Here is a 22635-nt window from a genome sequence, read left to right as displayed (position 1 = left end):
AAATCTGATTTCTTTGTACACCAATGACTGCACATTTACAGTCAAAACAATCCCATATTCATATTTGCACATGATTCATCAGTCTTTTGTCTGATCCACAACAACAACAATTCATTGCACTGGGGTGGCTGTGGCTCAGGAGGCAGAGCGAGTCGTACACTAATAACTCTTCCTGTGCACATGTCAAACTGTCCAACATGCTGAATGTGAACCTGGAAAAAAAACAAAAAAACATTTGAATTGATTTTGACTTTGGGACTAAACAACTGGAAGTGCAAAAATTCAGACTTATTTCCGGGTTTTACGAGTCATTCCTGCAGCACTCTCATTTGCTTGTGATTTGTCTATTTGCATGTGCTCTCTTAAGCTGCAGTGCGTTGAGCTCTCAGGGCCTACACAGAAATACCTTCTATACCATCACGATTTCAGCTCCAGCTCTGCTGTAATTTCACATTATGTTATACAGTCTGAGTCATTTGTGTTGGCAGATCCGCCTACCATCAAACACATACCGAATTTTACTTCCCACACTCCTATTTCACTTATTAAATATATAAACCATGACCAAACATTAACAAAAGTTTTTTTGTTGCCTAACACTTAACACAGACTGCACACACACACACACACTGGATGCAATCCATAGTCTCTGGTGTGACAGTGGTGCACACAGTTAACTTTGCTACTTCATGTTTTGTACACCAAGGTATTTTCCTGTTCCATCTGAAAGTACCTGGCAGCTTAGCTTCCTTTGACTCCCATTCATCCAGCAGGGATAACCTTGTTGCTCTAAAACATGCAGAAACCTGAATTTTCTTGAATCCTACTTGTATCTCAGTTAAAATCCATTTCATAAATGACCACGACACCAATAGTCTCTGAACAAGCAGCTAAACCTCAAACTGTTTTACTGGAACTGCTTGGTGAAACACTTGTGTAAGCATATGGGTCATGTGTGAGTCTATGTGAGTATTTCTTTTTGTTTTTTTTGCCCATTTCATTTCTATCCTTGCAACACTTCCTACATACAGCGTCTCATGCTCACATGCCTCGGTGGGTGACACATTTATCCACAGTTTGTCATCTTCCTTGGAAATTGTTTTAGTTTCACTTTCTGAAGATGGTGAACATCACTTTCAGTGTAGCTGAGGAGTCTGCAACTGACAAAGTCTTGAATCAGTGTTTTAGTCAGAATGCAGAAATACCAGAAGCAGGAACCTGCATGTTGGTGGCTGTAATAATCTAACAGTAATCATCAGCCTGGTTGGTCTTTAATGGTTTATATCAAAGGCATAACAAGTCCAGTTTTATCTGAATGTACCACTTACTTTAGTAGACACCAGACACCAGAATTTGACACACACATCAATTACACAACACCTCACTCACATGTTTGCTGATAAGGCCGCATCTTTGTATAAGAAATGTTGCACAAGTGCTCGAAAGTTTGTCTGTTATCGTAGCATTTTGGCAGACGTGAGGATACCATGTCTGTTAATAAATGAGGAGAGCAAATTATAAGAAGTTCATGTTAGTTTGCAGTTGCTGAATATGAACCCTGTGAACACTATCAGCAGCTCAAACAGAATATACATAGTGTGTTTGGTACAACTTTCTGATAAGGCATCCTTTATAAAGGGTTTATAAGCTGTGATGAATGGTTTTGTTAATGGTTAATAAATCATTTACTAATGTTTGTAGGTCGGTTAAAGTGTGTAAGTCACTGAAAAAGGGTCAAAAGTTATAATTAGCCATTATTCTTTGCATTTATAAGTGTTTAATAAAGAGTCCTGAGTTTCTGAACTTCTGTATTCCAGGGTCAGCTAAAACTTTTTCCTCAACCTGGGAACCCAAAAGTTGTTATTATTAATGACTACAATGTGTCAGTGCATTATTTAATAAGAAGTAATAAACCTTTTAATTGCAGCCAATAAACACTTTATAAATGGGGCCTCATCAGAAAGTTCTGCAGTGTATTTTATATATTTTACAACATCTCTGTGTGTAATTTGGGTCTTCATTGTTTTCTGTTTTGTATTGTGTGCAACAAGGTAAATCCCTGTTCCATCTGAAAGTACCTGGCAGCTGAACTACTTTTGATTCTCAGTTAAATAACAGGAATAAACTGCCTGCTCTAAAACATGCAAAAACATGAAGTGTATGTACCTTAAGTTTAAACGGTTATCTGAGAGATTCTCGCTTTCTGTACCTCCTATCTCTATCTTCATTGCACTTCCCAGGAAATTCCTCTCGTACTCACTAAGCCCTACTGTGTGTGTGTGTGTGTGTGTGTGTGTGTGTGTGTGTGTGTGTGTGTGTGTGTGTGTGTGTGTGTGTGTGTGTGTGTGTGTGGGGTATTGTTTACGACGTCCCTTTCTCTCAGTGAAGTTTCATTTTCTGTGGGCGTTGCTCTTTCATGGTGGATAATGTTAATGCTGCTAAAATCCATTTCTTCTCCTCTTTACTCCAGATTGAACAGACAGGTTGAACAAACAAATAGAACAAAGTGAAACTGTCTCCTCCAGACACATTTGTTTGATGTAAAAACACTTAGCTAGATTGATGGAGTAATATGATTAAAATGGGTTTCCCACATAAAAAGTAAGTGGCTGGGAGCAGATCTACACTCATGTCCTCACTGAGAAATTCTGGGTCAGGCCTCGTACCGTACCCACCACCGCTGCTTGTGCTAGGTTGAACGGCTAGCACAGTTGAGTTGTGCTAATGCAACCTCTCTCGCTAGTAAGTTGGTAGATCATTTTATGATTTTGTACCATATATATAAAATCACGTGTACTTGACATTGATCAGCTTGGTCACGGAAAGTAAAACACATTTAAAAATGTAATTCTTCCTTTTGTTATATTTATTGAAAGCCCCACCATACTTTCATTTTTACCACCAAAACTGAAACCAAACCAAGGGGAGAGACCCGCATATGACTCTCATTAGAAACCTTTTTAAATCAGAGCTTATCAAAACCACAAATTGCTTAATGGAAACTTCAGCATATAACCGGAAGCTGTAACAAACTGCTGAAACAAAGATGTGTAAATAATCCTGTCTGGTGTGAGGGAACATGTGAGACATAATGAGTAAGCTTTTGTTCCCCAAGTGCGGTCAGAACAAACAGTGAGTCTCAAACTTTAGAATCACAACTCAGGTCATGGGCTTTCTGTGAATCCAGATCTTAGTGGATAAAATCTAAGTGGAAAACAGAAGTGAAGTTGAAAAATGGAGCTGTTAAGCTGTGCATGAATGTGAATCACTGCAGTGATCTAGAAGGTCATTCATGCTCTGTTTCCCAATTCTCCAGATCCAGATATAGAAAAACGTAAATTGAATATGGGTTTATGGGAGTGGGGGATCTGCTCAGCCTTTTCCTCTGTCAGGAATGCTTCATGGAGAGTTTGTGCCAATGATCATGGAAATTCATTTTTGACCATGGGTTTTGTCAAAATTATTTCAACTGAAGGTCCACTTAAAGTTGCTATATGTAAATATTTTAGTTTAAAACTAAAATTTTCAACAGACTGTGAAGAAATCAGTCAAAGATGTCTGTGTATCACGTTGCAGAGATATCTACTGAAGTTAACATGCTAACCAGCTAGCCCCACCCCGTCCTGTCTCGTAATACCACTTTGTACCTCAAAAGGTGATAATGAGACAATGTAGCGTCCAACATGAAAGGATGAAGAAATAGCACTTCCCATAGGGCGTCATCTAGCTTTTTGTTGTGTTGAAGGTACTGAACAGTAAACGCAATGATGTCTGAAGCTCTTGGCAAGTGACCATTATCACCACCGCCACCTGGTCCTAGCAAGAACACAAGTTTAGCAGCAGAGAAAAGAAGTGATGGACGTAGAAGCGAAACGAGAGTTATTAACATTTGCTCTTGACGAGTAGAGGAATAAAGTTTGATGCTGAACTCACAACATTTCTTCTAGACTGTAATGCTGACTTTTCAGATTCAGTCACTGCTAGTTGTTCTCATGAAGATCTCTTTTAAAACATGTTTGACATTTGCGACTGCTAACGATACTTGCATTTTGCGTTTCACTTCATTTCATCAGTTTCATTTTACAAAGTTCACTAGCCACCTCCTCCCTCTGTAGACCATGCCCCAAACTGCAGGGGTCTCTCAATCCAGAATCTCATGCAAACTCTGCCCTTGGTTCCTTCTTTTTTAGCCTTTTCAGCGTTAACATGACTGATTAGAATATTGTAATATCTGACATTGTCGAGATAAATATTGAACATCATATCTTATCAAAGATTTAAAGAAATGTTTCATTTTTAAACATTTCATCAGACAGAAACTTTTCAAAATAATATAATTTTATGATTCTTATACACATTAGACCTTAAGTGTATCACTGAATGTTTAGTTTGCCATCTGATTGTAACTGTAATACTTTGCGGTTGATCATATTTATTTGTTCCAACAAATCATATGAGATTGATAGTGCCATGTACAGTATTTGTATTTATATGTGTGATGGGATGTCTTTTATTAATAAAATATGTCCCAGTGATAGACGTTTACAAGCCTCGATTTTAAAGGGCACTAACAGGCGCAGGCGCTGTGGCAGTCACGGGAAATATATCACACAAGTCAGCACTTGACCACTTGCAAATACCACAACCCTAACCCCAACCCCTAGATAGATTTGTCAGCTGGCCAACAGAAATAGAAATGTATGTGTCTTAAATCTCATTGAGATTTCATCTGGATATGAGACACTCGAATTGACAAAGGGCCTAAACCTGGATTAACAGAAATGTATATTCCCAAAAATTCAGCCTGAAACAAACAAGTAAATACATCTCTAAAATACAGAGATCACTCTAAACTCTTATTTGTTTGAGATATTTGTCACTTTGAAAAAGTATAAACTCTTTTTTGAATCTGTAAATCTACCAACCTCCTTTTTTAAAGTGTCAATCCACTGCTCAATATGAGCTAATATTAAGTCTAAAATGTCCTCCCATTCTTAACTGTGGTAAGTCAATCATACACATTTTTCCCTCCAAAACTTGTTCCCTATTTAAGGATCTCACTTGTCATTGGTCAGTGTTTCCACCAATGAGGAGCTGTTGCCTGGTGACTCAGAACTCTTCCCACCAATCAGCTTCCTGCCTCTATTTAACCACAGTGACTCATCTTCCAAACATTAATGTGGCAGCTGACTGCTTGTCACTGCTGCCTCATGTGATTGGCTGAGCTTTTCTTGTACAGGTATATAAACAACAGAGATTTTGTGCGTGTATTTAGAGAGAGGCAGGCTAGCAGTAGCAGTGGTAGTAGTTGGTAATGGTAAACACATTTTGTAGTCATTCTTTGTGCCATCTTGTAGGTCAATCAGATATATCATGAGATAAACCTGTAAAAGACTGTGGCAGCTCTAGGAACATACAGCAAGAACAGGCTGTTTTGTGTCGGTTAGCCAATCAGAGGAGAGGCTCAGAGCCACCTTTATGTTTTTAGTGGGGATCTTGTGGATTTTCTAATGAATATTGAAACCAGTGTTCAAACATTTAGCCTATAAACTAATTTAGTTTATAGGTGGAAGTAAACAAACTGCCATTACTGTGGTGGCATCTGACGTGTAAATCAGCACAATAACTCTGTAATCAATGTAAAAGGTTTTGCACACCTTTTGCCAAGAAATGTATCCAGGACATTGAAATGCCACTAAAATAAAGACCTGCTCAGCATGAAAAGTACCTTGTGATAATGTCTGTTGTGATTAGCTGATATATAGATAAAAATGGACTTAACCTCTGACCCAAAAGAAAAAAAAGTAGCTTGCTTCCTTTTTTTGATCAGGTCCCTTTTTTAAAAAAACAAAGAAGAGTTTACAACTCCATAACCTGTCTTACTGCAAGGTAATTTATATGTCAGCATAAACGTCTGAATCAACTCCATAGGTACGCTCTAGCCGCATACACTACCCCGTTGCTTGATGTACACCTTCCTGTGGTGTGGTCCATGTCATGTCACAAAACAACTGTGATAGGTCTGTTGGTAGCATGTCTTCTCCATGGCTGGACAACCACAGAAAAGTCTGCTTCCTCCTGCCTCAGTCAGTGCAATGCTCATGCACAACATCTCCTTCCACGCCTTTGCATTGCAATAATTTCAGTAAAAGTAATTGCCTTAACATTTATTAGCTCTAACTCCAACATGATCTGCTCAGCTTTAGTGGCTTAAGCAATAGTTGGCAGTGGAGTTTCACTGCCAACTATTGCTTTGGTAGTTTAATTGCAGAGCGATGGAGAGGCACCAGCTCACAACTGCATTGATTATTGATTGTATTATTATTGTGAAGATATTTGAGAGGAAAACACTTCCCTGATAGTCTTTCTGTTTTTGCATTTTGCATTTGGTATCATTATGTTGTTTAAGTATATTCTGAGCCAACTACATGACAAATTTTGAAGGTGCCAGGTCTTTCATTTCTAGTAGTTCATGTTCCCCTAAGCAAATATCAATATCAAATTAAGATATCAATCTTCTTCCTCTTCTAACAATCCTCTGGGAGTTTACTTGGAGTTTGCAGCAACATCTGTTTTCGTAAGTCATTTTTTGGTCCCATGTTACTGCTCTCATTGCTTTAATGTTTCTGCAACAATTTTATAGCTCATTCTCGTATTGTTCTGTACTTGTCTGCTCATCATCATTCATTCATTTTAATTTCCCCACAGGGATCCTAAATGTTTTTCTTGTGTGCATATATGAGCGTTATTCAAGGTCAAACTTGACCGTAGTAGATTCTCCAATAGCCCAAAACTGACTGTTAAATCTTAAATAGCGAGGGCACGATAAGTCTTTCATCACTGATGCACTGTACCGAAGCCAAACTATACATGAACACAGAGCCAAACTGTCAGTAGACATCTGTAGCAGCATTTCTGTGTGAAATTTTCCTTTTGTTCTCACTTCAAAACATCAGGATTTCAAAGCTCTTCTTTGTGTGTCAGCATCATCATGGGTGTTATATTTTTTGCTCATTTGGTTTGATGTTGAAGATAAAGCTTACAGAGATTTTATCACTGTAAGTGGCATTTTCATGAACACAGAGTTTAATTTTCACATAATCCTCTAACACACAAATTCCTCACGTGCTTGTGCAAGTGTGTTGAATTCACAGTAGTTCCTAACATCATTGAGAGTGATTTGGATTTTTATTTAAAATAATAACCACTAAGTAGTATCACACACACAAGGATACAAGACGAAGATTGCGGCACTTCCCGATGATATCATGCACGACTACGTCAGTGTGAGTATGACTGTGCAGTTTCACATTTCAACATGTCCGCCTGTTGTCCGTTTTGTCTGAACAAGTAAGACTGTGTTCTTTCTTGACAGCAACTTCACCACTCTCTGTGTGTGTGTGTGTGTGTGTGTGTGTGTGTGTGTGTGTGTGTGTGTGTGTGTGCCTTCTCCTCTCCACAGCAACAAGCTTCTCCATTTTAACCAAAGCCCTCTCTTAACCCTTCATGTGTAGCTTGACATGAGTTGCAAAACTTTTTCTCACGCACCAGTTCAAATCTTTTTACAAATGTTGTTTCCACTTCCACCTATGTTATTTTTCTTTAACAAGTGGCAATGCAACTGTGGGGGTAAAAAAATAAAGAATAAATGTATTTCTCATACTGATTAAAAGATAAAAACCTTTTATTTAAAACATCAGCACTGCATAAATTAATTTGATACTGTTGATTGATCTTATTGGTGGTGATAGTGGTGATTGATCTCATTAGTGGTGATAGTGGTGATAGATCTCATTGGTACACCACACTGGGGACACATTTCTAGGTGGACAATATATAAGGAAGTTGATATATTTTTTTATGCCAATGTTGTTCCAAAATTTTTCACGTTTTCATGAGCCTGTTTTCTGAACATAATTTTTGATCGGTTTTAAAAGTTTTGATGAAAGGTTCCCTCGGCAGATTATACATCACAAAAAGCATATAAGATGTAACTTTGGTAAAACAACCTATTGTAACAAAAATAGATCTGACATTTAACATTGCTGTCAGTACACTATATGCCCCACACCACTGATGCAAATCTTATCTATTCAGCTACTTTCAAAATAGCACATTGTGTCACATTTGTGTGTATGTGTGTGATAGTGTGTGTGTGTGTGTGTGTGTGTGTGTGTGTGTGTGTTTGTGTGTGTGTGTGTGTGTGTGTGTGGTTTCACACGTCAGGACATGAGTCGACTCACTTTCCATTGAATTAGTAAAACAAATAGGTGCTCTGCACAATTCTTAATTCCAACAATCAAACTGTTGCACTCAACTTGACAAGTAGTCACAACGTGAAAATTAATTCCCCATGAGAGACACATTTTCTTTCACACTAATTAAACTGTAACTGCCACTTTGGCAGGTAGCCACCATCATTTAGACATACATTTTTATTCTCGAGAAAAAAGGGTAAAATGTGGTTGTGCAATTATTGAAATACAAAACTCTGTCATCAAAAACAGTTTTCCTCTCATGCAAAGAGGCCATGTGCAGTGTCATTGGTTACTCCTACACATTAAGTCTTCCTCTTTGTGCCCCGCACAACATGTTTCTTCTAACCGCTAGTGTAAACACTGAGAGGAGAGGAAAGGATAGTTCCAGTTTATAACAAATGAGTCTGTTATGTCTTCTCATTGAATGCATTTCCTTCCACCTGAGTTTATATAAATGTTTCAATTTGCATGTAAAAAACCTGAGTTAAAGCAAAAAAAAAAAAAAATTGGTCTAAAGCAAGTAGCTTAAAGGAGCTATCTGTAAGTTTTGCTATTGCTACACAGCTGGCATTAGCGTTAATAGATGTTTACAAAAAGAAACACACGGCAACAGCTGTCTCCAGTGGTGGAAGCCAACATTGTTGTCTCCATCATGTCTTTTCTTCTTCTAAAGTTAGCATGCTAATTAGCTAGCCCTGGCCCGTTTCGTCACTTTCCGGTAGTGACTCACTGTTCCCTCCAATCTGCTCTGACGACGTAACGCTGCTCAGAGAGCGTATAATAACCTTTTGTATTGTAAACACAACAATAGCAGAAGCTCTAGCAAGGTTTTCATCCAATCAAAATACCACCTGACCTTCAATGGACAGTTTTAGTAACGGTCGTCCTACATCATCAGACTCACAGCAGGTCATGCTGTACGTCACTGCCGGAAATTTGTCTTCTCAAAGAGCTATTGAAGAAATATTTCATTGATTGGCATCATTAGTTGAGACTCCATTTGCACCTCATATGCAGAGTTGTGAATAAGTGCCGGCTGTTGGCCAGATCTCCAGCTACTACTATTTTCCTCCAGCAGGCCATTGTAAGCAACAGTGGAAAACCCTGCATGTCATAAATAATGATGGAGTCTTGCATCATAGTATTGCAGAGTAAAGTACGACACACCATTGTGTTAACTCCTTTTCTATGATTAATTATGTATAGTAAAATCCCAACATCCACATACTGGTCTTGCATAATTAAATGGATTGCTCATACAGACCGCTTCCTTGACAGTTCCTATGATGAGCAGTTGGATTTCATGGTAGTTTAGCTTTATAAATCATGCCAAAATGTTCCATAACTACCATCATGTTGTGTTACTATCATGAGACCAACCGAACAAACAATCAGACGCACAGGGTGGATGTGAAAGCACCATCAGTGGTATCTTGCCAGGCAGATAGTTTTGGTTTTATTTTCCATAGGTTTTGAAATATCCATCTGTGAGATTTCTGCCTCCATCCGAATATGATGAAGACAAGGGAATTTTGTTTGTGTAACTTAAAATATTGAAAAGTCACGGAACAGAAACATGTATTTGACAGTATGTAAACTATTCTGTGCACCTACACAAACAAACTGAAACAACTGCAACCATGGTTAGATACAACTAATGAGAGAGAAAAAACATGTTCTGTCATTTGGGTGAAGTGACCCATTAAGCTTATCTTTGAACAGGGCAGCTTATACATGTGATTTCTCTGAATTCCTCCTGGCTGTTGTTGAGGTCATTGGTTGTTGTTCATTTTAGCAGTCCATGGTGTCGGAGTGAAGCTGTACCCAGGACTGTCTTATCTGGGCAATAAACCAGCTTAGGCAGCTGGCTTTAACCACAGTGCATGACTATGTGTATGTGTGTGTGTGTGTGTGTGTGTGTGTGTGTGTGACTATGGAATCTTGAGTTGCAAGTGTGTGTGTATCTCAGCAGTGTAGATTTAAATGTGATTGGGTGTGTGTGTGTGTGTGTGTGTGTGTGTGTGTGTGTGTGTGTGTGTGTGTGTGTGTGTGTTTGGTAGTGCACGTGTAGTAAGATTGCTCTTAGACATGTCTGGGCGTATTCTCACTCAAGGCTGCACAAGGCCTGAGGCACTGAGACACACACACAGACACACACACACAGGACAGCCTGCTTCCACACAAGACAGCCTCCAGTGAAGCATAAATGCAAACTAATTTAATCCTAAAGAAAAGACAAATGCAGTAAAAAAGTGAACCGTTTAACCTCCAGCTGGCTGTCATCACAGCCTTCAGGATGATTTAACAGGCTATTTGTTTTCTGTGTTTATGTAACAGTATTTCTGTGATGAACATCGCAGTCTAGTTCAGTAATTATAATCTGACAAACAAGGTGAGACTTTGCACACCAACTTGGCACAGCCACGTCACAATTAGTCATTTCACTCGCAGGTAAAAACAAACGTGATGGGGCTCTCCTCTTGGGGATTTTAATGATCAACAATGAAAACATGAGCGGTTATAAAGTCTGAAAATAGACGACAAGGCATACCAGTTGTCAGTGAGTCAGCTGTGTGTTGAATTATAAAAACATAAAACAATGCCATCGTGATCTATCTCTATACAAATTGATAGCATAGATCAGTGGTTGGCAACAGGCGGCCCGCAGCAACGGTTACCCACAGAATCACTTCCTTTTTAGCGATTTGCCCACAAAATAAAAGCGTGACAAAAAGCATTAGTAAGTTTGTCATATATATTTATTTATGTGCAGCAATTCTTTAATTCACTGATCGGCAAAAGTCCAGTGTTTGGTAAACCCATCCATCCACCCTGACCTCCTCTACAAGGACATTATCGCTCTATAACATCGTCACCTGACTTCCTCCTTTGCTCCCATCATAGTTACGATGGATGTTGCTTCCCATTTATTGTTAAGTAACTATGGGCCATCATAAGCTCCTTGCACTGACAACCTATGGGGTCGTCTTTTATGGGAGAATGCCTAGCTTGTTTATGCCTAAATATCCTGATCCTATAATGTTGGTATCCATACTCAAAACAAGACGTAGTTTTGGTAGTATCGCTAATTAGGCATCGATCCACTCACCTCTACAGTCGAGATAAAACCAGTCTTTCCAGGCAATAATGTTCAACTTGGACAAGGTAACTAGCAAACAGTTACACAGCAGTAAACAAGTAATTGAGTCACTTGCAGGTGACACAGATTCTCAGAGTCGGCATTAAAAATACTTCATGAACAGGTCCACTGGAATGGTATCATCAACGTATCCAGTTGAAACAGTTTACTGGCTAGAACATTGCATTGTTTGATTGGACAGAACAGTAACTGTGACAGCTAAAGAGGCACTGCTTTCCAAGGAGTGTCCATTGTATCGATGTAAATATGGGAGTAACTACATTTCTAGTCTTTAAAAGTCTTTTTCTTGTCTAGTCTTTAAAATGTAAGTGTAATAAGAGTTAATGCATTAAGAATTTCTTACACTGAGAAAGTGAGAGAGAGAGATTTACAGTATGAGTCAGCACAGTGAAGAAAAACATTTACACACACACTGAGATGTCTAGGTGCCAGAGTTCAAGTGAAACACATTTTGATGAATATCTGTTTATGGTCCTCTTATCGTCTGACGTCTGCAGCAAAAACACTCGGCTGACTCACCGTTATCAGGAAATTGTGTTACAGAAGCCTCACCTGGGTCGTCTACCTGGCTGCCTGCCTCTGTCCTGCTACCTGTGCTGCACCTGAACTGATGTGAAAAACAAGTGGAAAATTTACCAGTTGCTTTTCGTTACGTTTGAAGAAGAATGTGCAGGCAAAACACATTGTCTAGATATCATATCTTAACGCAGGTCATTGGTGCAGTTGGAGTGTGTGTAATTAATAGTAGAAGCTTAGAAAAAAACAAAACAAGAGTAACAAAATGTCCCCAAACAGTGTTGGGCAGTAACACCGTACCTAGTTATGTGTTTCAGTAATGGTACTACTTTTATATATATATAATATATATAATATATATATTCCGGCTAATAAATAATTGTGGATATTTCCCTGTTAAAATCAAGGGAGACTGAAATTGACAATCCTTTCTTTCTTATAAGCTTGATTTTTTTAAAGCCTCTTTAAAGCTTTTTTTTTTTTTTTTTTAAAGCTTGAAAACAGACAATTGTTGTAAATACTGAAATTGAGACAGAAACAGCCTAGTGAGCATGATTTTGGCTGGACCACAACACTGGGACCAACCCTTTAAACACAAATGTCTGACGCCGCCTAGCTGACCGACTGAGTGATCAATTTACACCATTGGTTGGCTGCCCAAGTGGTATAGGCATAAAAAGTCATATTTTAAAAAGGCATAAAAAATAACAGTATAATAAGTCATAAAAACGTTACAATACTTTAAGGCTAAAGAATGTCAGTAAGGCATAAAAAGTCATACTATAATAATGCATAAAAATGTCATGGTTTAGTATGATATACAAATATCATAATAAGTCATAAAAAACTAATACTATAGTAAGTCATAAATAGACATAATAGTAATTCATTAAAGGTCATACTATAGTAAATCATTAAAAGGCATAAAAAAGTTATAGTGTAGTAACACATAAAAACGTCATGTTATTGTAAGGCATAAAAAAGTCATAGTATAGTGAGGCATAAAATGACATTGTGTAGTAAGGCATAAAAGGTAATTGGAAACGTCATAATATAGTAAGGCATGAAAATTCATAAAAACATCATGGAATAATGACTCATGAAACATCATAAAAATGTCATGTTATAATAAGGCAAAAAAATGTCATAGTATATTAAGGCATGAAAAGTCACAGTATAGGAAGGCATAAAAATTTATAAAAATGTCGTAGTATAGTAAGGCATAAAAAGTCATAAAAATGTCATAGTAAAGTAAGGCAGGAAAAGTCATAAAAACATCATAGTATATTAAGGCATGAAAAGTGACAGTATAGTAAGGCATAAAAATGTATAAAAACGTTGTAGTATAGTAAGGCGTAAAAAGTCATAAAAATGTCATAGTGTAGTAAAGCACAAAATGGCATGAAAACGCCATAATATGGTAAGGTATGAATGGAATGGCAAAAATGTCATAATATAGCAAGGCATAAAAACGACATTAAAATGTCATAAAAAGTGATAAAAAAGTCATAGTATAGTAAGGCATGAAAAGTCATAGTATAGTAAGGCATAAAAATTCATAAAAATGTCGTAGTATAGTAAGGCATAAAAAGTCATAAAAACATCATAGTAGTAAGGCATGGAAAGTCTTACAAATGTAAGAATGTAGTGAGCCAATAAATGTCATAGTATAATAAGGCATGTAATGGCATAAAACGTCATGCTATACTAAGGTGTAAAAAGTCATAAAAACGGCAGGATGTAGTGAGGCAATAAATGTCATAGTATAGTGAGACACAAAATAGCATGAAAACACCATAATATACTAAGGCATGAAATGGCTTGAAAACGTCATGGTATAGTAAGGCATAAAAGGTCATAAAAACATAAGAATGTAGTGAGGCAATAAATGTCATAGTACAGTAAGGCATGAAAAGTCGTCAAAAAACATCATAGTATGTTGAGGCATGAAAAGTCATAGTATATTAAGGCATGAAAAGTCACAGTATAGTAAGGCATAAAAAGTAATTTTAACGTCATAGTATAGTAAGGCATAAAAATGTAAAAAAACGTCATAGTATAGTAAGGCATAATAAGTCATGAAAAAGTCATAGTATAGTAAGGCATAAAAAGTCATTAAAATGTCATAGTATAGTAAGGCATAAAAATGTCAAAAAACGTCATAGAATAGTAAGGCATAAAAAGTCATAAAAACGTCATAGTATAGTAAGGTATGAAAAGTCATAAAAACGTCACAGTATAGTAAGGCGTAAAAAGGCATAAAAATGTCATAGTATAGTAAGGCATAAAAAGTAATAAAAACGTTATAGTATAGTAAGGTATGAAAAGTGATTAAAAACGTCACAGTATAGCAAGGCATAAAAAGTCACAGTATAGTAAGGCATAAAAATTTATAAAAACGTCGTAGTATAGTAAGGCGTAAAAAGTCATAAAAATGTCATAGTATAGCAAGACACAAAACGGCTTGAAAACATCATAGTATAGTAAGGCATGAAAAGTCATAAAAACATCATAGTATAGTAAGGCATGAAAAGGCACAAAAAAGTCATACTATAGTAAGGCTTAAAAAGTTAGAAAAATGTCATAGTATATTAAGGCATGAAAAGTCATAGTATAGTAAGGCATAAAAATTTTGTAGTGAGGCAATAAATGTCATAGTATAGTGAGACACAAAATAGCATGAAAACACCATAATATACTAAGGCATGAAATGGCTTGAAAACGTCATAGTATAGTAAGGCATGAAAAGTCGTCAAAAAACATCATAGTATGTTGAGACATGAAAAGTCATAGTATATTAAGGCATGAAAAGTCACAGTATAGTAAGGCATAAAAAGTCATAAAAATGTCATAGTGTAGTAAAGCACAAAATGGCATGAAAACGCGATAATATAGTAAGGCATGAAAAGTTATAAAAAAGTCATACTATAGTAAGGCGTAAAAAGTCAGAAAAATGTTATAGTATAGCAAGACATGAAACGTCATAGTATAGTAAGGCATAAAAATTCATAAAAATGTCGTAGTATAGTAAGACATAAAACGTTATATTATAGTAGGGCATAAAAAGTCATACAAACACACTAGTATAGTAAGACATGAAAAGTCATAAAAACGTCATAGTATAGTAAGGCATAAAAATGTAAAAAAAACGTCATAGAATAGTAAGGCATAAAAAGTCATAAAAACGTCATAGTATAGTAAGGCATAAAAATGTTCAAAAACGTCATAGTATAGTAAGGCATAAAAATGTTCAAAAACGTCATAGTATAGTAAGGCATAAAACGTCATAGTACCATTAGGCCTAAAAAGTCATACAAATGCAATAGTATAGTAAGGTATGAAAAGTCATAAAAACGTCATAGTATAGTAAGGCATAAAAAGTCATAAAAACGTCATAGTATAGTAAGGTATGAAAAGTCATAAAAACGTCATAATATAGTAAGGCATAAAAATGTCAAAAAACGTCATAGTATAGTAAGGCATAAAAAGTCATAAAAACGTCATAATATAGTAAGGCATAAAAATGTCAAAAAACGTCATAGTATGGTAAGACATAAAACGTTATAGTATAGTAAGGCCTAAAAAGTCATACAAACACACTAGTATAGTAAGATATGAAAAGTCATAAAAACGTCATAGTATAGTAAGGCATAAAAATGTCAAAAAACGTCATAGTATAGTAAGGCATAAAAATGTTCAAAAACGTCATAGTATAGTAAGGCATAAAACGTCATAGTACCATTAGGCCTAAAAAGTCATACAAATGCAATAGTATAGTAAGGTATGAAAAGTCATAAAAACGGCATAGTATAGTAAGGCATAAAAATGTAAAAAAAACGTCATAGAATAGTAAGGCATAAAAAGTCATAAAAAGTCATAAAAACGTCATAGTATAGTAAGGCATAAAAATGTTCAAAAACGTCATAGTATAGTAAGGCATAAAAATGTTCAAAAACGTCATAGTATAGTAAGGCATAAAACGTCATAGTACCATTAGGCCTAAAAAGTCATACAAATGCAATAGTATAGTAAGGTATGAAAAGTCATAAAAACGGCATAGTATAGTAAGGCATAAAAAGTCATAAAAACGTCATAGTATAGTAAGGTATGAAAAGTCATAAAAACGTCATAATATAGTAAGGCATAAAAATGTCAAAAAACGTCATAGTATAGTAAGGCATAAAAAGTCATAAAAACGTCATAATATAGTAAGGCATAAAAATGTCAAAAAACGTCATAGTATGGTAAGACATAAAACGTTATAGTATAGTAAGGCATAAAAATGTTCAAAAACGTCATAGTATAGTAAGACATAAAACGTCATAGTACCATTAGGCCTAAAAAGTCATACAAATGCAATAGTATAGTAAGGTATGAAAAGTCATAAAAACGTCATAGTATAGTAAGGCATAAAAATGTCAAAAAACGTCATAGTATAGTAAGGCATAAAAAGTCATAAAAACGTCATAGTATAGTAAGGTATGAAAAGTCATAAAAACGTCATAGTATAGTAAGGCATAAAAATGTCAACAAACGTCATAGTATAGTATGGCATAAAAAGTCATAAAAACGTCATAGCATAGTAAGGCATAAAACTGTCAAAAAACGTCATAGTATGGTAAGGCATGAAAAGGCATAAAAAAGTCATACTATAGTAAGGCTTAAAAAGTTAGAAAAATGTCATAGTATATTAAGGCATGAAAAGTCACAGTATAGTAAGGCATAAAAATTTAGTAGTGAGGCAATAAATGTCATAGTATAGTGAGACACAAAATAGCATGAAAACACCATAATATACTAAGGCATGAAATGGCTTGAAAACGTCATGGTATAGTAAGGCATAAAAAGTCATAAAAACATAAGAATCTAGTGAGGCAATAAATGTCATAGTATAATAAGCCATGAAATGGCATGAAAACGTCATAGTATAGTAAGGCATGAAAAGTCGTCAAAAAACATCATAGTATGTTGAGACATGAAAAGTCATAGTATATTAAGGCATGAAAAGTCACAGTATAGTAAGGCGTAAAAAGTCAGAAAAATGTCATAGTATAGCAAGACATGAAAAGTCATAGTATAGTAAGGCATAAAAATTCATAAAAATGTCGTAGTATAGTAAGACATAAAACGTTATAGTATAGTAAGGCATAAAAAGTCATACAAACACACTAGTATAGTAAGACATGAAAAGTCATAAAAACGTCATAGTATAGTAAGGCATAAAAATGTCAAAAAACGTCATAGTATAGTAAGGCATAAAAATGTTCAAAAACGTCATAGTATAGTAAGACATAAAACGTCATAAAAACGTCATAGTATAGTAAGGTATGAAAAGTCATAAAAACGTCATAGTATAGTAAGGCATAAAAATGTCAAAAAACGTCATAGTATAGTAAGGCATAAAAAGTCATAAAAACGTCATAGCATAGTAAGGCATAAAAAGTCATAAAAACGTCATAATATAGTAAGGCATAAAAATGTCAAAAAACGTCATAGTATGGTAAGACATAAAACGTTATAGTATAGTAAGGCCTAAAAAGTCATACAAACACACTAGTATAGTAAGACATGAAAAGTCATAAAAACGTCATAGTATACTAAGGTGTAAAAAGTCATAAAAACGGCCATGCTAGTAAAGCATATAAGTGATGAAAATATCATAGCATAGTAAGGCATCAAATGCTAAAGAAACGCAATACTATAATAAGGCATGAAATATCATAGTATAGTAAGGCATAAAAAGTCCTAAACGAAAAGTCATCAATACTTTATAGTAAAGCAAAGCAAAATAAGTCATACGAACATAACCATATGCAAAATAAAGCCATTAAAAAGTCATACTATAGTAAGGCATCTAAAGTCATAGTATAGTAAAGAATAGAATAGAGTACAGTATGGCATAAAAATGTATTAGTACATTAAGTGTGGTGATTGTTCTGTCTTCCAGTTTGTGCGACAGGTGTCTGGATGGCGAAGCTACACCTAGATCGGAAGAACCAGTGTTGCAGACATATAAGAAGTCACCTCTTCATGCTGTCTTTGGGCTCTCTCTCGGCTCCTCAGCATAATCTGATGTTGTGTCCATGAAGACAAGAATTAACACTTCACTCATCCCATTCATGCTCACATGTACCCACATCACTGATGATACTGATGTCCAAACCTCACAACTTACCTCAGTTGTTTTTTGTTCAATGCATCATATTGTTGTTAATAAATGTACTATTGTTTACCCAAACTGTGTTCCCTTGGTTTTTGTTATGGTTTTAGAGCCGGGTTGTGACAGTAGGGCAAAAAAAGTCATAGTATAGTAACGTATAAAAAGTCATAAAAATGTCATACTATACTAAAGCATGAAAAGTCATGAAAACATAATAGTATAGTAAGACATAAAACGTTATAGTATAGTAAGGTATAAAAAGTCATACAAACGCAATAGTATAGTAAGACATGAAAAGTCATAAAAACATCATGGTATAGTAAGGCATAAAAATGTCAAAAAACGTCATAGTATAGTAAGGCATAAAAAGTCATAAAAATATTGTAGTATAGTGAGGCATAAAAAGTCATAAAAATATTGTAGTATAGTGAGGCATAAAAAGTCATAGTATAGTAGGGATTAAAAAGTCATAACGTCATAGTATAGTTAAGCATGAAAAGTTATAGTAAAGCAAGGTATATAAAGTCATAAAAACGTCATAGTATAGTAAAGCATATAAGTGATGAAAATATCATAGCATAGTAAGGCATCAAATGCTAAAGAAACGCAATACTATAATAAGGCATGAAATGTCATAGTATAGTAAGTCATAAAAAGTCCTAAACAAAAAGTCATCAATACTTTATAGTAAAGCAAAGCAAAATAAGTCATAAGAACATAACCATATGCAAAATAAAGCCATTAAAAAGTCATACTATAGTAAGGTATCTAAAGTCATAGTATAGTAAAGAATAGAATAGAGTACAGTATGGCATAAAAACGTATTAGTACATTAAGTGTGGTGATTGTTCTGTCTTCCAGTTTGTGCGACAGGTGTCTGGATGGCGAAGCTACACCTAGATCGGAAGAACCAGTGTTGCAGCCTTATAAGAAGTCACCTCTTCATACTGTCTTTGGGCTCTCTCTCGGCTCCTCAGCATATTCTGATGTTGTGTCCATGAAGACAAGAATTAACACTTCACTCATCCCATTCATGCACACATGTACCCACATCACTGATGATACTGATGTCCAAACCACACTACTTACCTCAGTTGTTTTTTGTTCAATGCATCATATTGTTGTTAATAAATGTACTATTGTTTACCCAAACTGTGTTCCCTTGGTTTTTGTTATGGTTTTAGAGCCGGGTTGTGACAGTAGGGCAAAAAAAGTCATAGTGTAGTAACGTATAATAAGTCATAAAAATGTCATAGTATACTAAAGGATGAAAAGTCATTAAAACATAATAGTATAGTAAGACATAAACAGTCATGGTATAGTAAGGCAAGAAAAGTCAGGAAAATGTCATAGTATAATAAATCATGAAAAGTCATATTATAGTAAGGCATAAAACCTCATAGTATAGTAAGGCATTAAAAGTCATAAAAACATCAGCATGTAGTGAAACAATAAATGTCATATTATAGTAAGGCATAAAATTGCATAAAAGAGATAAACTATCCTAACGCATAAAAAGTCATAAAAACTGCATAGTATAGTAAGGCATTAAAAGTCATAAAAATGTCAGTATAGTAAGGCATAAAAATGTCAAAAAACGTCATAGTATAGTAAGACATAAAACGTCACAGTACCATTAGGCCTAAAAAGTCATACAAATGCAATAGTATAGTAAGGTATGAAAAGTCATAAAAACGTCATAGTATAGTAAGGCATAAAAATGTCAAAAAACGTCATAGTATAGTAAGGTATGAAAAGTCATAAAAACGTCATAGTATAGTAAGGCATAAAAAGTCATAAAAACGTCATAGTATAGTAAGGCATAAAAATGTCAAAAAACGTCATAGTATAGTAAGGTATGAAAAGTCATAAAAACGTCATAGTATAGTAAGGCATAAAAAGTCATAAAAACGTCATAGTATAGTAAGGCATAAAAATGTCAAAAAACGGCATAGTCTAGTAAGGCATAAAAATGTCAAAAAACGTCATAGTATAGTAAGGCATAAAAAAGTCAAAAAACGTCATAGTAGAGTAAGGCATAAAAAGTCATAAAAACGTCATAGTATAGTAAGGCATAAAAATGTCAAAAAACGTCATAGTATAGTAATGCATAAAAATTTCAAAAAACGTCATAGTATAGTAAGGTATGAAAAGTCATAAAAACGTCACAGTATAGTAAGGCATAAAAATGTCAAAAAACGTCATAGTATAGTAAGGCATAAAAATGTCAAAAAACGTCATAGAATAGTAAGGCATAAAAAGTCATAAAAACTTCATAGTATAGTAAGGCATAAAAATGTCAAAAAACGTCATAGTATAGTAAGGCATAAAAAGTCATAAAAACGTCATAGTATAGTAAGGTATGAAAAGTCATAAAAACGTCACAGTATAGTAAGGCATAAAAATGTCAAAAAACGTCATAGTATAGTAAGGTATAAAAATGTCAAAAAACGTCATAGTATAGTAAGACATAAAACGTCACAGTACCATTAGGCCTAAAAAGTCATACAAATGCAATAGTATAGTAAGGTATGAAAAGTCATAAAAACGTCATAGTATAGTAAGGCATAAAAATGTCAAAAAACGTCATAGTATAGTGAGGCATAAAAATGTCAAAAAAAGTCATAGTATAGTAAGGCATAAAAAATCATACAAACACACTAGTATAGTAAGACATGAAAAGTCATAAAAACGTCATAGTATAGTAAGGCATAAAAATGTCAAAAAACGTCATAGTATAGTAAGACATAAAACGTCATAGTACCATTAGGCCTAAAAAGTCATACAAATGCAATAGTATAGTAAGGTATGAAAAGTCATAAAAACGTTATAGTATAGTAAGGCATAAAAATGTCAAAAAACGTCATAGTATAGTAAGGTATGAAAAGTCATAAAAATGTCATAGTAAAGTAAGGCATAAAACGTTATAGTATAGTAAGGCATAAAAATGTCAAAAAACGTCATAGTATAGTAAGGCATAAAAAGTCATAAAAACGTCATAGTATAGTAAGGCATAAAAAGTCATAAAAATGTCATCGTATAGTAAGGCATAAAAATGTCAAAAACGTCATAGTAGAGTAAGGCATAAAAAGTCATAAAAACGTCATAGTATAGTAAGGCATAAAAATGTCAAAAAACGTCATAGAATAGTAAGGCATAAAAAGTCATAAAAACTTCATAGTATAGTAAGGCATAAAAATGTCAAAAAACGTCATAGTATAGTAAACCATAAAAATGTCAAAAAACGTCATAGTATAGTAAGGCATAAAAATGTCAAAAAACGTCATAGTATAGTAAGGTATGAAAAGTCATAAAAATGTCATAGTATAGTAAGGCATAAAAAGTCATAAAAACGTCATAGCATAGTGAGGCATAAAAATCTCAAAAAACGTCATAGTATAGTAAGACATAAAACGTTATAGTATAGTAAGGCATAAAAAGTCATACAAACACACTAGTATAGTAAGGCATGAAAAGTCATAAAAATGCAATAGTATAGTAAGGCATAAAAAGTCATAAAAACATCATAGTATAGTAAGGCATAAAAATGTCAAAAAACGTCATAGTATAGTAAGACATAAAACGTCATAGTACCATTAGGCCTAAAAAGTCATAAAAATGTCAAAAAAAGTCATAGTATAGTAAGGTATGAAAAGTCATAAAAATGTCAAAAAAAGTCATAGTATAGTGAGGCATAAAAATGTCAAAAAACGTCATAGTATAGTAAGGCATGAAAAGTCATAAAAACGTCATAGTATAGTAAGGCATAAAAAGTCATAAAAACGTCATAGTATAGTAAGGCATAAAAATGTCAAAAAATGTCATAGTATAGTAAGACATAAAACGTCATAGTACCATTAGGCCTAAAAAGTCATACAAATGCAATAGTATAGAAAGGCATAAAAATGTCATAGTAAAGTAAGGCATAAAAAGTCATAGTATAGTAAGGCATAAAAATGTCAAAAAACGTCATAGTATAGTAAGGCATAAAAATGTCAAAAGACGTCATAGAATAGTAAGGTATGAAAAGTCATAAAAACGTCACAGTATAGTAAGGCATAAAAATGTCAAAAAACGTCATAGTATAGTAAGGCATAAAAATGTCAAAAGACGTCATAGAATAGTAAGGCATAAAAAGTCATAAAAACGTCATAGTATAGTAAGGCATAAAAATGTCAAAAAACGGCATAGTATAGTAAGGCATAAAAATGTCAAAAAACGTCATAGTATAGTAAGGCATAAAAATGTCAAAGAACGTCATAGTATAGTAAGGCATAAAAAGTCATAAAAACGTCATAGTATAGTAAGGCATAAAAAGTCAAAAAAACGTCATAGTATAGTAAGGCATAAAAATTTCAAAAAACGTCATAGTATAGTAAGGCATAAAAATGTCAAAGAACGTCATAGTATAGTAAGGCATAAAAAGTCATAAAAACGTCATAGTATAGTAAGGCATAAAAATGTCAAAAAACGTCATAGTATAGTAAGGCATAAAAATGTCAAAAAACGTCATAGAATAGTAAGGCATAAAAAGTCATAAA

The 22635-nt window shown here is 34.6% G+C and overlaps 1 long non-coding RNA gene across 2 annotated transcripts in view; it reads left to right on the top strand.

Annotated features, from left to right (window-relative positions):
* Positions 1 to 18159, top strand: part of LOC130181033 (uncharacterized) — a 34194-nt gene extending 16035 nt beyond the window's left edge. For both annotated transcript variants that reach the window (XR_008829513.1, XR_008829514.1), the window contains one exon: positions 17882 to 18159. This is a non-coding gene — a long non-coding RNA (uncharacterized LOC130181033). The remainder of the gene's footprint in view (positions 1 to 17881) is intronic.
* Positions 18160 to 22635: the final 4476 nt, after the last annotated feature.

This window comes from Seriola aureovittata, chromosome 14 (genome assembly GCF_021018895.1).
Source record: "Seriola aureovittata isolate HTS-2021-v1 ecotype China chromosome 14, ASM2101889v1, whole genome shotgun sequence".
NCBI lineage: Eukaryota > Metazoa > Chordata > Actinopteri > Carangiformes > Carangidae > Seriola > Seriola aureovittata.
Note: the sequence above shows the minus strand (reverse complement) of the source record. Positions and strands in the feature narration are given on the sequence as shown.